Raw genomic sequence first — 25,114 nt, 5'->3', positions numbered from 1 at the left:
GTCAAAGAATGAGATATGGCATTCACATTCTTTCCTAACCTTTGGATATCATGTGAGCAGGGTAAATGACTCTATAGATTTGAAGTAGATAGAAATACAAGTTGGAAGGTCACTTACAAGGTATAAAACTTTTTCCCCCTGATATGGAGAAACGGATATGCTACCCTTCAGCAAGAACGTTTGCCCCACAAGATCTGTTTGAAAATGTTGTTTTATTTACAGATAATATGTAAATATTATGATAGCTCAGTCCTCTGATTCAAAAGGAAATCTGATCTAAGTGGAAAGTAAGTTATATGTAGCCATACTTTATTATTTATTCCAGCCAAGATAGAAGCCAAATTAAAAAAAAGGCTGATATATTCTCCTGAGCAGTAAGACTGTTGAGATGTGCTTCTTTGAAGACAGGTTCATCTTCTAAAGGTACAGCACTGGTTGAATTTTTCAAAGTCAGTTGCTTATGGAAATCAGAATAAAATTATTCAAAAACTTTGGACAATTCTGATTCCAAACTTTCTCTCTCTCTCTCTCTCTCTCTCTCTCTCTCTCTCTCTCTCTCTCTCTCTCTCTCTCTCTCTCTCTCTCTCTCTCTCTCTCTCTCTCTCTCTCTCTCTCTCTCTCTCTCTCTCTCTCTCTCCATCCATCCATCCATCCATCCATCCATCCATCCATCTATCATCATTATCTATCTATCTATCTATCTATCTATCTATCTATCTATCTATCTATCTATCTATCTATCTATCTATCTATCTATCTATCTATCCTGCCTTTATTATGTTTACAATGGCTTTGTAACAGGCTTTCACATGAAGTGGTAACTTCTGTTTTGCTTCATATAGAGCCATGATGGTGAACCTGTGGCACGCATGCCAGTGGTGGCATGCAGTGCCCTCTCTGTGGGCATGCGAACTGTCACCCCAGTTCAGCTCTGCTGCACATGTGCACGCACCTCTTGCTGGCCAGCTGGTCTCTAGGTCTCTGCCACACATGCGCAGGGATTGGGGGGCATGCGGGGAGCACACGTGTATGTATGGGGGGTGGGATGCATGTTGGAGGCTGTGAGTGCATGCATGGGGGTGGGGCACATGTAGGGGGGTGCATGTGCATGTGTGAGTGTCGGCCGCATATGTGGGAGCCACGTGCACATTGCATTTGGGAGTTCGGGCACTGGGTCCGGAAAAGGTTAGCCATCACTGATATAGAAGCTGGAAATTATGTAATATGTTCCATACATAGTTGGAACATAGGACTAGTGATCTCGTAAGATCATTGCCAACTCTTTAATTCTATAAAATGACTACACAGAAACTGCTGCCATTGCAGATGGCTTCACCCATGAGTTAGTCAACTTTCAAAAGTGCTTCAAGCTTTGTTCCTGCTTTGCCTAGGCAAGTCTTCTCTGGGGTTGTCCAGGCAAAGCAAGAGTGAGTTTTGATAGTGCTCCTGTTGTTGCCTGAACAAGCTGGATCAGGTGAAAAAATGTTGCAACTACCCTCTAAATTTGCTGTAGATATCTTTTTGAATGATGGTATTTGTATCTCGCCTTTCTCCAGGAACTGAAGAACTTTTAGAAACTTTTTCCTGATAGCTTTTGTCCACTTCTGCCTTACCAGTATGGACAGTATTCTGCCCTGACTGTAGGCAATAAAGGAAGAAGATGAGACTAGCAGTGGATGTAGAGTTGGGATGCTGCTGCTGGCACACCTGTGAACTGTTTGGCAATCAGTGGTGGGACACCAAAGATTGGGGTGGGGGAATGTGTGTTTTTAAATCAGTTTTAATTCCTGCTCGCTGTAGTTTTCTTGATAGCATTTTTCAGAAGTAGATTGCCATTGCCTTTTTCCTAGGGTTAAGAGGAGTGACTGGTCTTAAGTTCAGCCAGCTGACATTGTGTCTAAGATAGGATTAGAACTCAGAGTCTTGTAGCCTGATGCCTTAACCAGTTCACCAGTATTTCTCAGCCTTGGCAACTCTAAGAAGTAAAGAGTTCAACAGATTCCCCCAATGTAATGGATATTCTGGGAGCTGAAGTCAACCTATTCTAAAGTTGCCATGGCTGAGAAACACTGCACTTGTGCACCATGCTAAATTGACTCTAGGCAATGGGGGAGGGAAGTGTTAAATAATATTCTGCTCCAATTGTTAAAGTACCCTAAGTATACTAGGATACCTCTGAATCCTATAAAAATGGACGACAGACCTAAGAGGCATATTTTGGAATTTCTCTTATTGTCCAAAGGTATATTTTCTTCAAGGTAATCTCCAAGGAAATGTGTGGCTTTAAATTAAGAATGATAGGCTTCCTATGTGAAGTATGGTGAAATGGGCAAAACATTACTTCAGCTGCCAATCTGAGAGACAGAGATGTCAAGTTAAGATTTTCCAATAAGTCAGCCATTTGTTTTAATCATTGTTCAAGCACTGAATATGTTTCCAAAAATGATGGCTATCTATATAACCAGATCAATTTATAGTGTTGATGGATTATTTTCTATTCATGAGTTATGAGTGTAGACATTTATTAAAGGTGAACTAAGATATAAATGCAAATGACGCAGTGGCTCAGTGGCTAAGACGCTGAGTGTTAGGGTTCTAAATACCATGCAGAAATAAATCATTGTCCAAGGCAAAACATCCTTAAAGGTGCAATTTATTCCGCAGGCATGTTAGCACGGCTATGGAAAATTCCAACTCTGGAAGTACATCCTCTAAGTTCACCCAGTTGAAAGTTCATGATCTCTCCCCACACCCACAAATCCATCACATGTTCCAATCATCATCTTCCACGCTGGCATGTACACCCATCTTCTTCCGGCCAGGTGTCGAGATGCGAAGACAAAAGATGACCTTGGCTTCTACAAAAGAATGTCAACAATCCATTCTACAATCCTACTCCTTTCTATTCCCCCCTCCCAACTACTACACTATTGAAACAGCATAGAAAATTATAAGAAAGTGTGGCAGGCCAAAGATCCTAAAAAGAACATAACTACAGGCCTGACACTGAGCTTGTCGATCAGAAGGTCGGCAGTTTGGTGGTTCAAATCCCTAGCCCTGTGTAACGGAGTGAGCTCCTGGGAATGAGCTCCCAGCTTCTGCCAACCTAGCAGTTCGAAAGCACGTAAACAAATCCAAGTAGAAAAATAGGGACCACCTTTGGTGGGAAGGTAAAACAGTATTCCATGCACATTCGGAGTTTAGTCATGCCGTCCACATGACCACAGAAACGTCTTTGGACAGCGCTGGCTCTTTGGCTTTGAAACAGAGATGAGCACTGCCCCGAGAGCCGAAAACGACTAGCACACATATGCGTAAGATATAAATGTAAATATACAAACACACACACCTAATTTCAGAAGTAATTAATCACTTGCAGAGAATAAACTCCTAAAATGTATGATAAAAGTACACATCCATAATAAAAATGTACTACTACCGGTATCAGATCTCATGACCTAGGAAGTAAGAGATTAATGGTAAGAATAAACATACTTTGGAGAAAGGTGATCTTTGCTTAACATCAGAAAGTCTTCAAAGAAGCAATTCACTTTTGAGAAGCCATTTCAGATCTGAATAATCATCAGCAAAATGTATTAGATTTATAAAGCTGCCAAATTCACTCATCTTGATTTCTGTATGGATGCATTCTGTAGAAGATGCAAAGAGTTAAAAGCATTGTCAGAATACACAATCAAATATAGAAATACTGGAGAAATATACTACCAACAATAAATCAAGTAGGATCAGAAACTGTCCTGGTTATTAACCTCCGGTTGTTTGAAAAATATATGGAGAAAGATAACTATTATGACTGAAGGGAATAACATGGATATGGTTGAACTGAACCAAAGAATCAATCAATGTATACAGTTCAGAATCAGATTTCCTTACTATCATCAGTCCAAGAGGAAGCTATTTATATTTCATCCTATTGAAGAAAACGCAACATCAAGAATTAATGGAAAGGATTAGTCAAAAACTCCATTGTAATAAATGTTTCAAGCTGTAGTCCTGGTAGATCCCTCTAATACAGGGCAGCTATCACTCATTCTAACAGAACTCCATTGCAAATTTTACTGTGAGAAATTCTCAGCCTTAACAAATTTCAGTTTGAAATTATGTTTTCTCATACTCCCACTGATCTATACACAATAGAGGTCCTGTCCCTGCTTGCACATAACCACAGCACAATTATGCTCTGATAACATCTATTTTGGCCCTGTAATGTGGCATTTATTTCAACCCCACCCTGGGAATGAGTCAGTTTTAAATTGTCATTAGGTGAACTGATACAAAAATAATACCCAACCCCATTCTGACACTCCTCCAGTGACAGCCTTCACATGTGGTGAGTAATATCTCTTCACTACTCACTACCTTAGAGGTGAAGTCAGATAGCCAGTAGTGGGTGTGAGGTTCATTAGATGAGTAGGCAGAGAGAGCCTACCCAGATTAGGTGAGAAATAAACCTCCCTGGAGTACATATATGGGGACCCCTTAACTGACTTTCTCAGCCTGAAGAAGCTACTTGGATAAGCAATGAAACCTTTTGAAGAAGAAAAGAAATCCAGTTACCATGACTCAACTTTCAGACAACGCTATCTGGATGACTGAGAATCTTCATTAACATATTTTTATCCTTGTAATCAGTGGTGGGATTCAGCCAGTTTGCACCACCGGTGAAGTTTCTGAGCAGTTTGGTGAACTGGCTGTTGGAAGAAATCATTAGGGCAGAGAACCGGTTGTTAAATTATTTGAATCCCACCACTGCTTGTAATTCCCTATATGTTGCTTCATTTAATATTATTTTAACATGAACATACAAACTGTCCTAGATGAGTCAGAGGGAGTCCCGAAGGTGTCATCTATATTGTATTAATAAAAAAAGTGAGGCCCATGCTATATCAATTCTAATGCTCGATTGGTGGGTGTTTCTCTACTGGTTGGTCTCATGCTGAAAGGAGACGTCAGTACTCAAAAGAAAATCTATCATTTGACTCTAAACATATGACACATTTTCCAAGCAGGGTAAACCAGGCACTAGAGACTCAATATGAATTGACAATAGAGATAACAAATTTTATGCACTTTTTTTTTTTTTGCAAGGATGGGTAGATGGCATTTCAACTTAGTAGTAGAGAAAGGCAGTTAGAGTAATTTATCCTAATAAATTCAATGTCAATGGGTTACTTCCAGAAATTGTGGGTGCTCCATCACTGGAGGTTTTTAAGAAGAGATTGGAAAGCCATTTGTCTGAAATGGTATAAAGTCTTCTGCTTGGGTGGGTGGGAGGTTGGATAGGAGGGCCTCCGGCATCCCTTCCAACTGTTATTCTTTCTATGATCACATGTATCCATCCTGTTGAGCCAAAAGAATGTCTGGAATGGTATAGGGCCATGATGGCAAACCTATGGCACATGGAGCCATCTCTGAGGGCACGCAAACTATTGCCCTAGATCAGCTGCAGTGCGCATGCATGTGCCAGCCAGCTGATTTTTGACCTTTGAAGGGCTTCTGTGGGGCCGGGGGAGGCCATTTTCACCTCCCCAGGCTTCAGGAAAGCCTCCGAAGCCTGGGGAAAGCGAAAAACGGGCCTACCAGAACTTCTGAAATAGGCCATTTTCTGCTTCCAGAGGGCCATCTGGGGGGCCTGGGGAGGCCGTTTTTGCCCTTCCCAGGCTTCAGGAGGGCAGGGGGTTGTATGCGCATGTGCAGGGGACAGGGCAGTGGGGGGAGGGGTCATGCACATATACGCGGGGGCATGCCGGAGGGGATTGAATTATGGAGGGGCGGTGCGCACGTGCATTTTGCACCCGAGCCAAAAAAAAAAGGTTAGCCATCTCTGGTATAGGATCTCCTGCCATGGGCAATGGATTGGACTAGAAGACCTCCAAAGTCCCTTCCAACTCTATTATTCTATACTCTATATTGAACTGAATGAGGTTTACAGTGTCGAGCTGCTCCTAATTATTCTATCACATTGTGGTGCAACTAGAAGCAAGCCAGGGGGCTGGCTGCCAATTTCAGCTTTTATGTCTTCAATAATATATCAAAGGACTTGTATGCCTTTGCTCTATTACGTGGTTCTGCAGACAACTGCCCAGGGACTGCAGCAGGTAGCCTCAGGCTGCTATATTCTGCAGATCATTCCGACTTTTCTCTCTGGGCAGTTGATTGATCTGTCCAGCTGACTGACAGGAAATGATCACTAAATCCTTTGCAATTTGTGGCAGGAAATGAAATGATCTAGTCCCTGCTATCTACTCAATTTACTGGTCAGGACCAGCATTTTTCAGTCAGTTGTTGGGAGGAGCTTATTGCTTTTTTGTCGCCAACACAAGCAATGCACATAAAAGAGGGAAATTGTAAACAGCTTGTGGCTGTTTGACTTTTGTGCCATCCCTCCCTGATAACCCTGTTAAATATTAGCATATTGTCGATCAATTAAGGTTAAGCTTAGCCATATGAAAAGCTGCTTTTCTTCACTAGGGAGTGATAGAATCTTATAACTTTAGCATTGTTAAGGTGATATAAAGTTCTTATTACCTTGATATCAACACAAAGATGATGGGGTGATGCTAGAAACAATATAAATCACAGTGAGGAAATGATTTGAGAAATAATGAATCAGACAATCGATCAGACTAACTTGGGAGATCTCATTTATTCTAGCATGCGGGTGTCCTACCAAGCTTGTGAAGATTTGCTGCCATCTTGTGTATAGATGGGGCACACAAAAGAGATGCAGTTGTTGAAGATATGTAAATGTAAGATGTTGGTTGGACTCCTGGTTGTTGTTGTTCTCCTCCTCCTCCTCCTCCTCCTCCTCCTCCTCCTCCTCCTCCTCCTCCTCCTCCTTCTCCTCCTCCTCCTCCTCCTCCTCCTCCTCTAGTTTTGGTTGCTGATGGGTAGTCAAAGCAACATTTTGGAAATCAATATTTACACACACACACACACACACACACACACACACACACACACACACACACCTACCTACTTTTATAAACAAAATTGGGGGGGAATTTAGTCTATGTCTATAACTGTGCTTAGTAATAAATCCATATTAATTAAAAAGATTATTGTAGCAGCATATAATCTTTGTACAGGAGTGAGTGTCTCCAATTTGTGGCATATTCAGCTTCCTTCTCTTGTGAAATTAAAACACTTTTTAAAGTAGTGAAACTTGAATCTATTATTTCTTTAATAGACTCTTATCTAAAGTTGAGGGTTATTTATTAGTTTTAGAATAATGGGATGCCCTAAAGTTCATCAGGGCATCTGAACTTTATTTTTTTACTTATTATCAAACTGTGTTTATTCAATTCAGACAGAGCATTCTTTTCTGAACCTTCTGTTGAAACTGTACACTTGGACATATTTCCTCTACCTTGTACAGGTAGTCCTCGACTTACGATCGCAATTGCCCCTCAAATTTATGTTGTTAAGGGAGACATTTGTTAAGTCGTTTTGTTCCATTTTACGACTTTTCTTGCCACATTTGTTAAGTGAATCACTGCAGATGTTAAATTAGTAACACCGTTGTTAAGTGAATCTGGCTTCTCCACTGACTTTGTTAGAAAGTCAGAAAAGATGATCACATGATCTTGGGACATTGCAACCGTCATAAATATGAACTAGTTGTCAAGCATCTGAATGTAAATCACATGACCATGGGGAGGCTGCAACGTCAAATAGCAATGGCAATAGCACTTAGACTTACTGTATTTTTCAGAGTATAAGACGCACCTTTTTTCCTCAAAAAAGAGGCTGAAAATCTGGGTGCGTCTTATACACCAAATACAGCATTTTTTGCCTCCTGAAGTCCTGCCCCTTCACCAAAATGGCTGTGCATACCCTTATGGAAGCTTTCAGAGAGCTCCTGGGAGCTGGGGAGGGCAGAAATGAGCAAAAAATGGGCCGTTTTTTGCCCCCTCAGCCCCCGGGACCACTCTATAAGCCTCCATAAGGCTATGCATGCAATTTTTTTGGCGAAAAACGGGCCGTTTTTTTCTCATTTTTGCCCTCCCCCACCTCCCTAGGAGCACTCTGCAAGCCCCACCATGGCTATTCATGCCTTTTTTTGGGGGGGGGGAAACGGGCCCATTTTTGTGAAATACGGGCCGTTTTGGGGAGGTTTGCAGAGTGCAAAAACTTTTTTTTCCTTTTGGAAAGCTCTTTAACTGATTGATGAGAATTACATGGATCAAGTGCTGTGCCAGCAGAAACACCTACCTATCTACTGTTTTTCTCTCTATTTCTCTCTATTTCTCTCTCTCTATCCCTCTATCTATCTACCTACACACACTCCCTCCCTCCCTCCCTCCCTACTGTATTTCTCTATCTCTCTCTATTTCTCTTTCTCTCTCTCTACCTACCTAGTTTTTTAAAAAATTCGCCTCTTCAAAACCTTGGTGCATCTTATACTCTGAAAAATATGGTATATACTGCGTCACAGTGCTTTACACTGTGGTGGCGCAGTGGTCGCAGTGCAGTACTGCGGGCTACGTCTGCTGATCACCGGCTGCCAGCAGTTTGGCAGTTTGGATCTCACTGGCTCAAGGTTGACTCAGCCTTCCATCCTTCTGAGGTGGGTAAAATGAGGATCCAGATTGTTGGGGGCAATATGCTGACTCTGTAAACCGCTTAGAGGGGGCTGTAAAGCACTGTAAAGCGATATATACTGTAAGTCTAAATGCTATTGTTATTGCTACAGCTCTCTCTAAGCAGTTTACTGAATCAGCATATTGCGCTCAACAGTCTGGATCCTCATCTTACCAACCTCAGAAGGATGGGAGGTTGAGCCATAAGATGGCCATAAGTCACTTTTTTTCAATGCCGTTGCAATTTTGAAAGGGCACTAAATGAACTGTTGTAAATCAAGGACTACCTTTATCAGGAATCAGACCTATTTAAAGTGCCACATCATCATGTAATCCATTGCTTATAGCCAGCCTCTATGGTGCAATAAAATCTATGCAGGCTCTTCAAGCAGAAGTATGCAATTAGATTTTAATTAAATATCTTACAAACTACAGGGTAGAAGTATTAGATCAAACATATCTTATATAAATTAAAACTCTCCCTTGTGTTAAATAATGGAGCACTAATCTACTGCAAGATGCACAAAGAACTAAAAACAAGGGAATAGTATTAACAGTTCCTAGCTAGAACTACACACACGTCAACAGTTATCTATAAGTCAACTAAGATACTGTCATTTCTTTTCACAGTCATTGCGAAACTGCCAATTTAGGACAACTATCGCCAGCAACAGGATGTAGCAGAATGATACAGACTTAGAAATCAAAGCCAATGGCAGGTCCAGCTATCAATTTGAACCAATATCTAATTTGGTAATAACTGGATTTAATAACAAATCAGGGGTGGATTCCTGCCAGTTCTAACCTATAAAGAGGTTCCACAAATCTACAGTGCCATGTCGAACCGGTTCCAGCTCCCTCCCCCCGCCCGTCCGGACATCATCAAGATGAAGAGCGAGAGGAGGAATTCTGGGAGTTGAAGTCCACAAGTCTTAAAGCTGTCAAGTTTGAACACCCCTGGGGTTTTTTTTCTAAAGGGTTAGGGGTGCAAGGATCTTGTAACTTGACAGCTTTAAGATTTGTGTGCTTCAAATGCCAGAGTTTCTGAACCAACATTTTGGCTGCTAAGCAAGAGCGTTATTAAGTGAGTTTCACCACATTTTACAAGTTGGCAATGCCCACCCAGTCACATGGCTGGAAAGCCACTCCCATCCGGTCACATGGCTGGCAAGCCACTCCCTCCCAGTCACATAGCTGGCAAGCCACTCCCACAAAGCAGGCCACACCTACAGAAGAAAAAAAATGTGAAACCCACCACTGTAACAGACCTACACTATCATGTTTAACAATCTTGCTTAATATAACCCATATTATTATGTAACAACCTATCTCAGTGATGGTGAACCTTTTCGGCACTCGGTGCTGAAACACTCAAGCAGAAATGTCACATGTGCACATGCACAATTGCCAGGGCTGTGCTCTGGAAAACACGAACTTCCGGGTTCTAGCACGCATGCGCATCCGATGATCAGCTGGCCAGTGTGGATGTGCAGGCTGGTTTTCTGCACTGCCAAGTGTGCGAAGGGATCGTGTTCTGAAAAAGCCGAACTTGTGGGTTCTGAAACGCACCTGACAATCGGCTGGCCAGCGTGCCTGCACACATCGGTTTTTGGCACTGCTGTGTGTGCGAAGGATAGTTAATTGTTGCGCGCGCATGCATGCCAGACACCCAGAACACAAACAGGCAAGGCCTCGCATGCCTGGAGATATGGCTTCGCGTGCCATTTTGGGCATGTGTTCCACAGGTTCGCCATCACAGACCTATGTTGTTATCTCTAGAAGCTATCTAATATGTCAAGATAGGATATGATAGTTTCTATGCAAATAAATAAATGGAAACAAATTTATAATTTTAAAAAAATGTAATTTTCAAAAACACTACTCAAAGTGGGGAAGGGAGGAAATAAAACTGAGTCACTTCAATTGTCCTGGGCAGCCACCATAAAGAACAGTATTATATTTCACTTTGGAACCATTAAAAGTACCTGTAAATTAAAGTGAGCAGCATTATCTTATATTTAGAGTGGGAAGAGTCAGATTCAAGTCCACACTCATTTACAGCAAGTTACTTTGGACAGATCAACCTATCCTGCAAGACCTGTGGAGGCAGGGCGGGTCAGTACCTTGTCTTGAGTTCTACTCTAATCAATAATAATAATAATAATAATAATAATAATAATAATAATAATAATAATAATAATAATAATAATAATAATAATAATAATAATATATTATTAGCCGCTCCCTTTCCAGACAGGACTCGGGGCGGCATACAGTGGAGCATATAAAACATATACAACACATAAACATACATATATACAGGACATACATACACGGAGGAGGTAACAAATTACATCACATTGGACAATTAAAAGTCACCATTAAAAATACCCCAATTGTAAAACACGATTTAAAATTTAAGGTTTTTAAAATTTAAAAGAACTGTCAGGAGGAGTAAGAAAAGTTTACGGTTGAGCCAGGTCAGATAATTGAAAGAGGTGGGTCTTCAGCTGTACACGGAAGGAGCGAAGATCGGAAGTAGTCCTGATATCACGGGGGAGGTCATTCCACAGGGCTGGGCCCGTCACAGAGAAGGCTCTGCTCCTGGGTGTCGCCCCCCGACACTGTTTGGCGGACGGCACCCGAAGAAGTCCCTCTCTGTGTGAGCGGATTGGTCGTAGGGATGTATGGGGCAGGATGTGATCCTGCATGTAACTAGGCCCTGTGCCATGAAGCGCTTTAAAGATCATAATCAAAACCTTGAAACGCACTCGGTAGACTACAGGAAGCCAGTGCAGCTCGCGCAGGAGAGGTGTTACAGGGGAGTATCTAGTCCTCCCCATAATCACCCGCGCGGCCGCGTTCTGGACCAACTGCAGTCTCCGAGTGCATCTCAAGGGAAGCCCCATGTAGAGAGCATTGCAGTAGTCCAGGCGAGACGTCACTAGCGCATGGGTGACTGTGCGTAGGGCATCCCGGTCCAATAAGGGGCGCAATTGGCGCATCAGGCGAACCTGATGGAACGCCCCCCTTGCCACGGCTGTTACATGGTCATCCATGGACAGCCGGGCATCTAGGAGGACGCCCAAATTGCACACCTGTTCCATGGGGGCCAGTTGCACGCCCCCGATGGCCAGAGATGGAAGCAACTGGTTGAACCGGGAGGCCGGAAGCCACAGCCACTCCGTCTTGGAAGGGTTGAGTTTTAGTCGGTTGTCATCCATCCAGACCCGTACGGCCTCCAAACACCGGGACATCCTTTCGACGGCCTCATTGGGGTGGTTCGGGGTGGAAATGTATAGCTGAGTATCATCAGCATACAGATGATATCCCACCCCAAAGCCACAGATGATCTCGCCCAGCGGTTTCATGTATGTGTTGAACAGGAGAGGCGAGAGCACCGACCCCTGAGGCACCCCACATGTGAGTGACCTCCGGGTCGATCTCTGCTCCCCTGCCAACACACGTTGCGTCCGGTCAGAGAGGTAGGAGCCAAACCACCGTAAAACGGTGCCCCTGACTCCCAGCCCCTCCAGCCGGTGCAACAGGATACCATGGTCGATGGTATCGAACGCCGCCGAGAGATCTAATAGGACCAGGATAGAGGAACAGCCCCTATCTCTGGCCCTCCAGAGATCATCAACCAATGCGACCAAGGCCGTCTCCGTGCTGTGCCCGGGTCGGAAGCCGGACTGGCGCGGGTCTAGATAATCATTCTCCTCCAGGTGACGTGGGAACTGTTGTGCTACCACACTCTCTACAACCTTCGCTAAAAAAGGAAGGTTGGAGACTGGACGATAATTGACTAGGTCCATTGGGTCCAGGGAAGGCTTCTTGAGCAGGGGCCTCACCACCGCCTCTTTCAAGGCGGTCGGTAGGAGCCCCTCACCCAACGAAGCGTTCACTAGGCCCAGGAGCAAGTCGCGTGTAACCTCCCAGGATGCCAGTACAAGCCAGGAGGGACATGGGTCCAATAAACATGTGGTAGGTCGCAGACGTCCACGCAACCTGTCCAAATCCTCGATGGCAACCGAGTCAAACTCCTCCCAAAGCGATCCCTCAAGACTCGCCGCGGGCGTCTCAGATGGACTACTGAAAGGGGCCCATCCCATCCGGATTTGAGCGACTTTGTCCTGTAGATATTTCCCAAACTCCTCTGCTCTGCCCTGTAAAGGGGCTTCCCGCGGTCTCTCAAACAAGAGGGAGCGAGTCACCCGAAACAGGGCGGCAGGGCGGTTATCTGCGGACGCAATAAGAGCGGCGCAATATTGATGTTTGGCCGCTCTTAATGCCACAAGGTACGTCCTCAAATAGGCTCGTGCCTGTGCTCGGTCGAATTCGGAACGGGAGGATCTCCAACGACTCTCTAGGCGTCTCTTGTGGCGTTTCATCACCCTTAGCTCCTCGGTGAACCAAGGGGCCAGGGTGGTTCGTCGCCGCAGGAGAGGCCACAAAGGCGCCACCCGGTCTAGGGCCCCGGTAGTCGCACTATTCCATGCGTCTACCAGGTCCTCTACTCGGGGGCGGGTCAGGTCCACAGGAGGTGGCCCAAGCTCCGTCTGGAACCTATCTGGTTCCATCAGGCGCTTGGGGCGGAACCATCTAATACCTTCCGGCTCCGCCTCCCCGCAGCGGGGTGTAGCACCAGGGAAGTTAAGCCGGAGAAGTGAGTGATCTGACCATGACAGGGGGATAATAGTTGGGTCCCCTATTCCCAGATCACTCGTCCACTGGCCAGAGACAAAGACAAGGTCCAACGTGTGGCCTCCCTCGTGAGTAGGGCCCTGAATTAACTGGGTCAGGTCCATGGCTGTCATGGAAGCCATGAACTCCCGAACCCCCTCAGATGCTTCTCCCATCGACGGCAGATTAAAATCCCCCATCACTACAAGTTTGGGGGTCTCAACTGCCACCGATGAGATCAGCTCGAGGAGTTCAGGCAGGGCCGCTGATGTATAGCGAGGAGCCAGGTATACTATCAGCAGGCCCAACTGCCTCCCTGGGCCCCATCTCACGACGAGGGACTCACACCCGGATGTCTGTGGCACAGTGAACTCTCTCGGCTCCAAGTCTTCCCGGATAATCACTGCTACCCCACCGCCCCTTCCCTGGGCCCGAGGCTGGTGAAATGCTCGATAACCTGGCGGGCACATTTCCACGAGGGGAAGACCTCCCTCGTGGCCCAACCAGGTCTCGGTTATTCCTGCGAGGTCCGGCTCCCCCTCCGAAATTAGATCGTGAATGAGGGGGGCCTTATTGACAACGGACCTCGCGTTGCATAACAGCAGTCTCAGGCCTCGGGTCTGTAGATCCTGACCACCTAGTATGCAGGGGTTGGTACAAACGACCGGGAATGACCAAAAACCCCGGTCTCCCAACCGACTACGCGTTCTTGATCTGTCCTCGCACCTGTCCCTCCCCACGACCGTTGGTATCAGGGAGCCCTGCGCAAGAATGCTATCTTCCCTCTCCTCCCCCACTCCGCTCCCTCCTCCTTCGACCACACCTAGGTGCCTGGCTCTCCCATCCCTCCTGACCTGTTCCCCCCCCCATCCTTATAACCCCTTACAACTTTTAAAAAACATTTAATTAAAAAACCCCTCAACGTGCGCTTCCTCCACCTCTCTGGGTTAATGAACCCGTCCTCAAGGTGGGCCCTTGAAAGGGCAGGAGGCCATAGCTGCGAGAGGGGGGAATCTAATTGATCTAATTAATAAATCAGTATTAATCATACCAAATAAGAAATAGCTATGTTGTTAAGAGCCACTGGTAAGAGGTATTTGTCTAATCTTCTGCATTTTCTTTTCCTTTGATCCTTTTACTGTATTGCCCCTCCTTTTCAAAGACATATTTGTATGTCTAAATCAGTCACTTGTTTGCCTGTATGAGTTGCCTAGCATCTCTTTTCTTACTCATCTAACGCAAGAGAAAGACATTTTTCCCTCTCAGGACTTCCAACATTTCTTGGCCTCTCACTTTAGACCCAGCGTATTAGCAGCTAAATTATGGGCGCGTTGAAAGAGATTTTGGCAGAATGTCTATCTATGTAAACAGCTGAAAAAATTCAAAATGAGGGTTGAAAATTGAGAAGACAAAGTTGAAAAGGAGTACAAAGTTGAAATGTTGTTTATAAAGTGTTGGTAACATAGAAAAAGCAGACGCAGACAGGAGTAAGGTTGTGCTGGGAAGGCCACCCGATGGAAGACACCCTGATGGGAAGGGCACCCACCCAGAGCATTGTTCAGGGCTCCCTTTTATTGTTAAACTTCTCAGAATAGTAAAAGCTCATTGGACAGAAAATATACTTGGCAACTATTGATTGGTTTACAGATGCATGCTTTTCCTCATGGACACTTCATGATCACTTCATGATATAGATACGTGACTCTCTACTTAGTTAATATTTTGCTGCATGGAATGTGATGTCTATGTGTAAATTCCATCGTCTCTTCTTGTAAGCAAAAGGATTAAGAGGAAAGACTAATTTAATCAGAATGATTTGCCAACTAATGATTAACCAATTAACCCCACAATAAAGGAACAGAGAGTGGCTATGTTTTAAAGACTATTAAATATACTGTATGTCTGAGAATCTGAATATGAGATTAATTCATTAAAATATGTTTTTCATTGGATACTTTGCTGGATGTTGAAGGAAGGATGGCTGTCAATTTTTTAATGCTGAAAATGTAATAAATTTGAAAGAACTAACACACCTGATTTGGATCTGCTCTTTAATTGTCCGTTTGATTTAATATTTATATTTTTATTAATATTATACTGAGAAGAAAATTGAGATTCAAAGAAGTGAATGTAATTTAAATTATATATTGAAAATTTGGAATTTATTGACATGAGAAACCTTGGATATATTAGGTTTAGAATACAGCATACTACTACTACTACTAATATGCACTTAGAAAGAAATTATCACCTAAGTTGTGAACTCCTAGATTGAAGAAATGTGTTTGCTTTCAGCTTTTGATCTGACCTTGTATAGATAACAATGAAAAGACCAACCAACATAATTATGTGATCTAGGTTTAAATTGTTGTTCAAAAATTAGCTATGTTACAATGTTTGTACTTTTTATGAGGGGAGGTTGTTATAGCAAATACATTTTTTCTCCTTATATTGCATACTGTGCGCCAAAATCAAATATGTTTGCTGCTCTTTCTTCCTTGCAGATAACATCAACCTAGCGGGAGTTAGAATTAAATTTTAGTTCCCCAGGAACTGCTTAAGACGAACCCCAAGGAGAAATGGAGAATAAATTGATATGATTTTATTTGGAAGAGAAATGTCACAATTGGGATTAATTAAAAGAATAGTGTTGCCCAGCAGGAATTAAGCTTCCTTTGACTAAATACAATCATGATAGAAAATGAATGATATTGAGAAATGCTTATAAACTTTGTTTTATTAAACAATGATAAACTGGTGCATATCGAACTAAATAGCTCACTGAAGAGTATCTTCAAAAGCAAAATAATTAAGAATGGGCATGATTCTAAGAATAATAAAATTAGACAAACTTTGAACAACCCTAATTCGTGAATTTATTGTACCTGCCACTTTCCCAGCTGACCTTCCAGCCCATACCTTAGACAGGTTTATAATGATGGAAGTAGGAGAAAATTTATCTTACAACTCAAATGTGATTCACAAGGACAGCTTTTCAATGATCTTTACAATCATAACTGTAGTATGTTCATTATATTATATTTCATATACTATCGGAAGCCTTTCTTCTCCCGTTAGGAATTACTCTTCTATTCTCTAGTCTAAACCAAGAAATATTTGTGTTAAAATTTTTGTACTGTAGTGAAGCTATAAAGGAGAAAGCCGTCTGTAGGGGGAGCTGTTGTTCTTTTAAGTGACAGCAAGCAGAACAATGCAGTCTCTTAAAAAGTCTCTATTGACATCCTGGCTAGTTTTGTCACACAGAATAGTTTTTATCTCGAAAGACCAAAGAGCTGAGGAATAAGAAATGGATGGTTTGGAAATTTGATCATGATATTTCAAGAGAAGATATATCCAGTGTCTAGTATTTAATAACCTTAAATGCAGTGATACTTTTGATTATTATATGCCATCAAGCCATTGCAAATTCTTAGCAATCACATAGATAGATGTTTTCTGCAGTATGTTCCTTTCCTAGTCCTTCATCAATTCCAGTGGTGCACTCATCACCACTATAACTCAGTCCATCCAAATTGCTACTGGTCATCCTCTTTTTTTCTCACCATCTACCTTTCCAAGATTAGAGTCTTCTGCAGAGAGCTTTTTTTAAAGTGCTAAGACCAAGAGTACTCATCTCAAACGATCTAAGCCCCAGAACTCACTGTAACAGCATTGCCAATAAGGCATTAAGAGTCGTTAACCTAACTTTGTGAAGCTTCTTCTCCTGCAACATTGTATTGCTAACTAGGGCATACAAAACCTTTGCCAGACCAATTCTTGAATACAGCTCGTCCTCCTGGAACCCACACTGTATATCGGACATTAACACGATTGAGGGGGTTCAGAGGTATTTCATGAGAAGAGTACTCAACTCTTCCGCTCTCAACAGAATACCTTATGCCAACAGGCTTGAAATTTTGGGCTTTGTCAATCTGGAACTGCGCTGCCTGCGGTTCAATCTAAGCATAGTACACAAAATTGTCTGCTATAACATCTTGCCTGTCAATGACTTCTTCAGCTTCAACCACAATAATACACGGACAAACAATCGATACAAACTCAAGGTAAACGGCTTCAAACTTGATTTCAGAAAATATTACTTCAGCAACAGAGTGGTCAACGCCTGGAATGCTCTACCTGACTCCGTTGTTACAGCCTGAAACCCTCACAGCTTCAATCTCAAACTGTCTACTGTGGACTTCACTTTATTCTTAAGAGGTCCGTAAAGGGGACGTGGATAACTGCACCAGCGTCCCTAGCGTCCCTGTCTTCCTGTGCTCATTTATCTGTATTTACTTCCTTTGTTCAAGTTTATGTTCGTTTCTATACTTGTTATCTTGTACATGTTTGACAAACAAAGAAATAAATAAATGCTATCAAGTGCGTGTTGACTCCTGGTGACCACCAAGACTAGTTCCTGTGGTTTTCTTGGCAAGATTTCAGAAGTGGTTTACCATTGCCTTCTTCCTAGGATTGTTCCATATGAGAGAATGACTGGCCCAAGGTCACCCAGCTGGCTTTGTGCCTAAACTGGGACTAGAAACTCAGTTTTTAACTTTCTGTCTTAACCGCTTCACCAAACTGGCTTGTCCAGAGAGCTGGGTCTTTTGCAGAATGTGATGAAAGTAGGATCGTTTGAGCCTGGTTATTTGTGTCTCAACCTTCAATTTAAAGCAGACTAGCTGATAACCCGGCGTTGCACAGGTATTCATTTATCCTAATCCTGTATTAGAGAGGAAAAAGAATGAATTATATCTATAGTGTTGCGCAACTCCCCTGTGCTCCCCCTGCCCCCCGCACATGAACACACAACTCCCTTCCACCCCATTTTGCACCTAGTAGGCCTCCCTGCAGCCTCCTGGGAGCAAAAATGGGCCACGGGTGGGTGGGTCCTCACGCCACCTCCCCCTGTGCTTCTCCCTCACCCCACACATGGCATGCATGACCCTGCTCATGTACGTGCCCAATGTGCATGCGTGCATGTTTCCCGCATGCACCCTGTCCCTGTGTATGCATGGCAGAGACCCAAAAGTCAGCTGGCTGGCGGGATGCACGATAGAGCTGAGCTGGGGTGACGGCTAGCGTTCCCATAGAGAGGCCTCTGTGTGCCACCTGCATGCCTGGACAGACACACACACGCACCGAGGGGTGTTAGGGGTGTCTTACCCCCACGGTATTTTTTTCCAAAGAGTAAGTCATCTGTGTACCAATTTTGTTGAAATTGCTTGAAGCGTTCCAGAGTTATGCGCACGCACACACACACACACACACACACACACACACACACACACACAGAGTCATTTATACATAGACAGATTCTAAAAAAGCCTAATCCAAGTAACTGGTCCTGTGAGTACCTTTAATCTTTTATAGACTTTTGCACATCATGCTGTTGGGCTTATTTACTAGTCTGGAGATGGAATCAAACTCTACCTCTCTTCAGGCAAGCTCTAGGGGCCTGCTGTTTCCCCAGGCCTTGGCTCTGCCTGTTTAATGGGCCCCTTTGAGCTGGGGATGATATAGAAAGTGTCTTTGTTTGATCCATCGGTGCATCTGTTGCCTTTTTTCCATTATTTTATGTATTTAAAACATTATGGTTATAAAGGTAGTCCTCGACTTACAATAGTTCATTTAGTGACCATTCAAAGTTCTAACCGCACTGAAAAAAATGACGTGACTGCTTTTCACAGTTATGACTTTTTCAGTATCCCCCATGATCATGCGATCAAAATTTAGATGCTTGGCAACTGGTTCATATTTATGACGGTTGCTGTGCCCCAAGGTCACGCATATCAACTTTTGCGACCTTCTGACAAGCAAAGTCAATGGGGAAGCCAGATTCACTTCACAACCAGGTTACTAACTTATCAACTGCAGTGATTCACTTAACAACTGAGACAAGAAAGGTAATAAAACGGGGCAAAATTCACGAAACAAATGTCTCACTTAACAACAGAAATTTGGGGCTCAGTTTGGGTCATAAACCAAAGACTCCTGTATAACATATAAGGGTTCTTTTCCTTTTATTATTATTATTTTTGTTAAATAGGCGAGAAAGTAGAAGCTGACACCCTGAGGTGAATAACAGAACCTTTATTAACACAGGCTTGCAACAAGCAATACAGGAGAGAAGCGGGGGCTGTCCCTGCTTGACAGCTATTTATATGGAGCTGTCAAGCAGGGTAGCCAATCAGAATACAGGGATTGCCCGCGTTCAGCCAAGCCGCGTCTTATCCAATCAGACGCGGCTTGGCTGTTGCCGGCAGACAAGCAGGGAACTTCTGATGTCACTGCCAGAACTCTACAATTTTAAATCTGTGAAGTTGCTCAGAGTCATTTGGAGTTAGATGACCTAGAATTTTAATAGATAAATAAATATATTTTCCTTTGAATATCTAAGGGGCATGTTGTTGTTGTTGTTAGTCGTGTCCGATCCATCGCGACCCCATAAACAATGTTCCTCCAGGCCTTCCTGTCCTCTATCATCCTATGGAGTCCATTTAAGCTCACGCCTACTGCTTTGGTGACTCCATCCAGCCACCTCATTCTCTGTAGCCCCCTTCTTCTTTTGCCCTCAATCTTTTCCAGCATTAGGCTCTTCTCCAGTGAGTCCTTCCTTCTCATTAAGTGGCCAAAGTATTTGAGTCTCATCTTTAGGATCTGAAGACAAATCAGCTAGCTCATCTAGCCCAGTCATTATTACTGTGATAGTTTTGCTTATGTAAAAAAACAGATTTATGGATTGTGGGTCACTCCTATGACAGAGACAAGAAACAAGAAATAAAACTGCAAACCTTTATTCATGGGGTTCCAGAATATTAGATTTAGCATTGGCCTTCCTGTTGCTCAGATTTGCACTTCAGTATCCAAGCGTTGTATTGTTCTAGCACTTTATCACCATCAGCATTTGTTATCTTACTTTGTTTTCCCAGTAGTTTATCCATTTGCACTTTGAGTTTCCTCTTGTGAAGAGTAATGGCATAAAATCTTACTGCTTTTTATACTTCGTTTTACATTGTACTACATTGTGCTTGAAATCCACAGAGGGGGAATTTTTTTTTTCTCATTCTGCAGCAGAAAGAATTGCCACTCTGCAAGTAGCGATTTGCAACTGACCAATTTCTGGAAAATATTATATATGCCGTTGTGCTAACAATTTCCTCAGCAGTCCAACAGTCGCTGCTTATGCACTAACTTGTAGGAAGGATGAGAGAAAGACGGTGATTTGGTGAGTCATCAATCACACTCAAAAAACAAGTTGATGCTTTTAAGCTAAAAGGGAAGCATCAGTAACACCTTGGCGCCTCCATGTTGTGCAGGTTGCTTCGGTTACCAGTCCCAGGAGGTTCCAGTGTTTCAGCCTTTGCTAGCAGTTGTCCGTCTGTCTGGCACCTGCTGCCATTTTTCTAGCCTCTGCTTTCAGTGCCAGCACTCTGGCATGGGAGTATTTAGCCTTCTTTTTGCAGATCCAATTACTATCTTGGGATCTTTCAAGTCGAGGTGTTAGTAGTGGCCTCTGTAAAATGTATTTGATTTCCATTCTCAATAGTCAGGAATTCTAGAAATTGCTGGCAGTTCTTTGATCGGCTTCTGTTTCTCTACTCAGACATCCATTACGATGCAAGTTTTGCAACTGCTGGGGTTGGTTTTTTTTGGGGGGGGGGTATGCTATATTGCAGTTTGTTCCTGAAAATAAAACTTTGCCTTGCCCCATAATCACTTTATGTAAGCAATTGTCAATGTGATTGTGGAGTTTGGGGCATCTGTAGTTTCTATCTATTCTGTTTGTCATAAACTAAGCCAGCTATTTACTGTGTGCTGCATTTAGCTTGGGTTTTCACATGTCATTTTAATGATAGCAATTTATAGTATTTGAAAAAAAATACTGTACCCCTTGACTTTTTATCTTAACAGATGGTACTGAGCTTCGCAGGTTTTGTGATTCCATGGCTGTGTAGGAGACGATAGGGGAAAAGGGCAAAGGAATATGCAAATGCAGATCCTGCATCCATAAATCCTTGTCATGTTGGAAATTTAGCATTGAAAAGATTTTAGGTCATTAGAATATAAGACTCTTACAAGCCATTTAATCTCACTTTCTAATCTATGGAGAAAACCTAAAATTAAGGGAGTTAAAGTAAGAAGTCTTACTTTAAAAATGTCAGGTAAACAAATACTCACCACCCTACTAGGTATGTATTGTTGAGCTGCTGTTCAGTTTAATGGCTCACTGCATATATAGCAGTTGCTAGTTTTTCCTTCTGATTCCACTGATAGTGGAAGGCATATCTTTCTGAACATTAAATCTTCCAAGTTAACTAGTTAAATATTGGGAAATACTGTGGGCAGTAAGGCAATTGACAAAGTAGACCACAGCCAGTGACGTGCAGTCAGGTGAGGCAAGTGAGGCACAGCCTCACCACTCTCATCATGAAAAAAAAAGGAAAAGGAAAAAGCTGAGCTAGTTGCTGCCTCACCGTGGATGACTCTGCTTAACCTCACTGGTGCTCTCCCTCCCCAAGTGTAGTGACTTCCTCCCCAGGCCCCCATTCATTTCTCTCTCTCACACACACAGCTGGATAAAACTATATTAAAATCTAGCTCAGCTTCACTGATTACAAGTTTGAAAAGGCAACGTGGCTCCACCTGCAATCAAACTACACTTGGGGAGGGAGAGCACAAGCGAGCACTGAGGAGACAACAGGAGGAGGCAGGAAGCCAGGCAAAGAGCCATGCTGTAGTACACACACTTCCCCCCAGCCTCTTTCTTTTGGAAGGCTCGGCTCCCCTCCAGCTTCTCTGCCTCTCCTCTCACCCTAGCCTGCCAGCAGGAGGTGGTGGGTGGGCTTTATTGTGTTCCAGGCATTTCCCACCCAGACAGCAGGCTGCATTTGCAATGGTGGAGGTGTTTGGGAAAGGCAGCAGGGGAATGGGGGGGGGGGATGGCAGAGGAGCTGCTTTCAAGCCACTGGAAAAGATATCCAATCCAACTTTTGTGTGTGGGGGGGTTTGTTTGAGAGTGAGTGAGAGAGGGAAGGGGTAGGAGAGATAGTCCAATCCAACTTCTCTCTCTCTCTCTCTCTCTCTCTCTCTGTGTGTGTGTGTGTGTGTGTGTGTGTGTGTTTGAGAGAGGGGGAGGAAGGGAGAGAGGGAGGAAGGAGGGGAAGGAGAAGAAAAAGAAAGAAGGAGCAAAGGAGAAAAACAAATGCTGTCGCTTTAAATTGGAACTGAGCATGCCTGGCTGTGGAATTCTGGGAGTTGAAGTCCACAAGTCTAAAAATATTTGAAACCCAGCACTGTGTCAGTGCCTCACCAGTCATAAACCTCACCGCACGTCACTGTCCACAGCCTATTTCTTGGTAAGTTATAAAACTGTGGGATAAACATCATCATCATCAGATGGATTCTTAATTGGATGACCAACCACATTCAATGTGTAAGCCTTAATAGAACTACATCTACATGGAGGGAAGCATGAAGTGGGGTACCCCAAGGTTCTATCTTAGGCCCAGTATTCTTCAACATCTTCATACATGATTTAGATAAGGGACAGAAGGAGAGCTCATTAAATTTGCAGATGACACCAAGCTGGAGGGAATAGCTGATAATTTAGAAGATAGGCTCAAAAGGATCTTGACAGACTTGAACACTGGGGCCTATCTAACAAAATGCAATTCAATGGTGAAAAAGTAAGATCTTACACTTAGGCAAGAAAAATCAAATGTGGAGTTATAGTACAGGTGCCACCTGGCTCAACAGCAGTATCTGTGAGGAGGATTTAGGTGTCCTAGTAGACAACCTCTTAAATATGAGCCAACAATGCAGTCCTAGGCTGCATCAATAGAGGGAGAGTATCAAGATCACTTGAAGTGCTAATACCACTTTATACTGCACTGGTAGGACTATACATGGAATTCTGATCTGCAATTAGCTTATTTTCTGTTTACCTCTTCCCATGGACATTGTCTTATTATTCTGATAGTTTTCTCACATTTCATATCCTATTGATTTAACAATTTCCTTGCAATTTCATTTTCATGTATTTTTACCACCCATTGCCTTTTTATAACTCTAATGTACAATTTGTTGTTGTTTCCCTGAAATTGGTGTGCTTTCCCTTCCTCTGTCTATAGCAAACTGGCTATATCAAGTGTGAGGAAATCTCCTGTCTTAAATATAACTTAATAGACCTTTTTAAATCATTAACACTGTTCACCACAAGGAAATATTGGGTGTATTCCAGGGGACAAATGATGGACCATCAGGCTTGGTGGGTACTGTATGTGAATTGTTATGTCTATCTTAAACCATCTTCCTATACCCAGAATCTTTTTCTCTAAAGCAAGGCTTTATAGTAAATGTCCATATTTTCTCTCTAAACATATTGTTATAAAATGGACTCCCTGAAATTGGAAAGTTCAAAAATAATTTTTAAAGTGCATTTCACTGTTATAGTTTCATAGATAATCTTATTAAGGAAGTTGAAACGGGATATGAAGGAAAATAGATCAAGAGTCTTTATCTTGTAATATGTACCTGTTAAGTAAATATACCTCCAACTGTATTAATTATGCTATTATTACTTGGCACAAAACCATGTGCTATATTTATTATATCACCCCAAATCAAAAGTGCTTCTGAAGATTATCTAAAACTGATTATAAGATACTCTGCATAACACATTTATCTCTCTTTTTTGTCTGGTATTATCAGCAAGGTTTCTTGCTATTCTTTGTATAATGCAGTGCAGCAAAAGAAACGATTTTCCTGTTTTTGGAAATAAAACAAAAATGGTTTAAAGGCTTCCCACTGGCATCTGCTTAACATTATAAAGACAGTATGTAGGACTTGTTTGACATTTGATCAGATCTATCAGACTCTTATTTTAAAAGAGGAAGCAACAATTATAACATCTCCCAGCCAAATCAAATGAAAAAAAAATGTTAATAGCCATGCTACATCTTTCCTGAATTCAAGGGGTTCAGTAAAATTTTATTGCTCTGTCTTCAGATTCTCTATTCTATTACTTTTCATTTCTATCTTTAATACATTGCTAGCTGCCTTTCAGAATCTATGATAGTGTTCTGCTGTCTCATCTCAAATAACACTGTATTCAAAATGATTTTGTAGTTTCAGATGGAAGCTTCAGATCTACCTTCACTGCTTATTTCCTCTTTAACATCACTGCTGACCATCTACTCCATATAGAATGTTAAGTTCTTTGAAGCTTATGTTGATGCCTTAAAAATCATACAAATTACATGATCTTCTAAGTGATACACTGATGCCCACTTAATCTCTCTTCTCTTTACTATTTTTAGAAATGATTATATTTTTATTTTGCCTTTCTGGTTAAGTCCACAAAAGCAAAAAATAGATGTTGAAATGCCTTTCTAAATTTGAAATAATAACTTTACAAGAAACCTGTTTAGCAGGAGGGGATGATCAAGTGGACTGTACACCGCCCCGTGTCCCTTTCGGGAGAGGGGGCGGTCTAGAAGCACGGTAAAAAATAAATAATAAATAATAATAAGTACAACTCCCTGATTTTTAGTATTATTATACCTCTGACCAAAAATTAAAGTACAAAGAGTGAGCCTTGGGAACTTATGCATTCTTATTAAGGAAGAACTTCAATGGCACAGTGAGAAATTAAATATTTTCTCATTCTATTGTTTTTATTTCAAAGGATAATGGATTACATTATTCTAAATTATCCACTGTTGTTGTTGTTTTCTTGTTACAGTTGCCATATTCTGAGTATTACCGTGAATCTTTAAAAAGAATATTAGAAGTAAATTGAAAAGAAAAATTTGTTGTAGTGTAAC

Source organism: Natrix helvetica, assembly GCF_964273705.1.
Source record: "Natrix helvetica genome assembly, chromosome: 3".
In the NCBI taxonomy this organism is placed as follows: Eukaryota; Metazoa; Chordata; class Lepidosauria; order Squamata; family Natricidae; genus Natrix; species Natrix helvetica.
The sequence above is the reverse complement of the archived record's forward strand: the minus strand, read 5'-3'. Positions refer to the sequence as shown.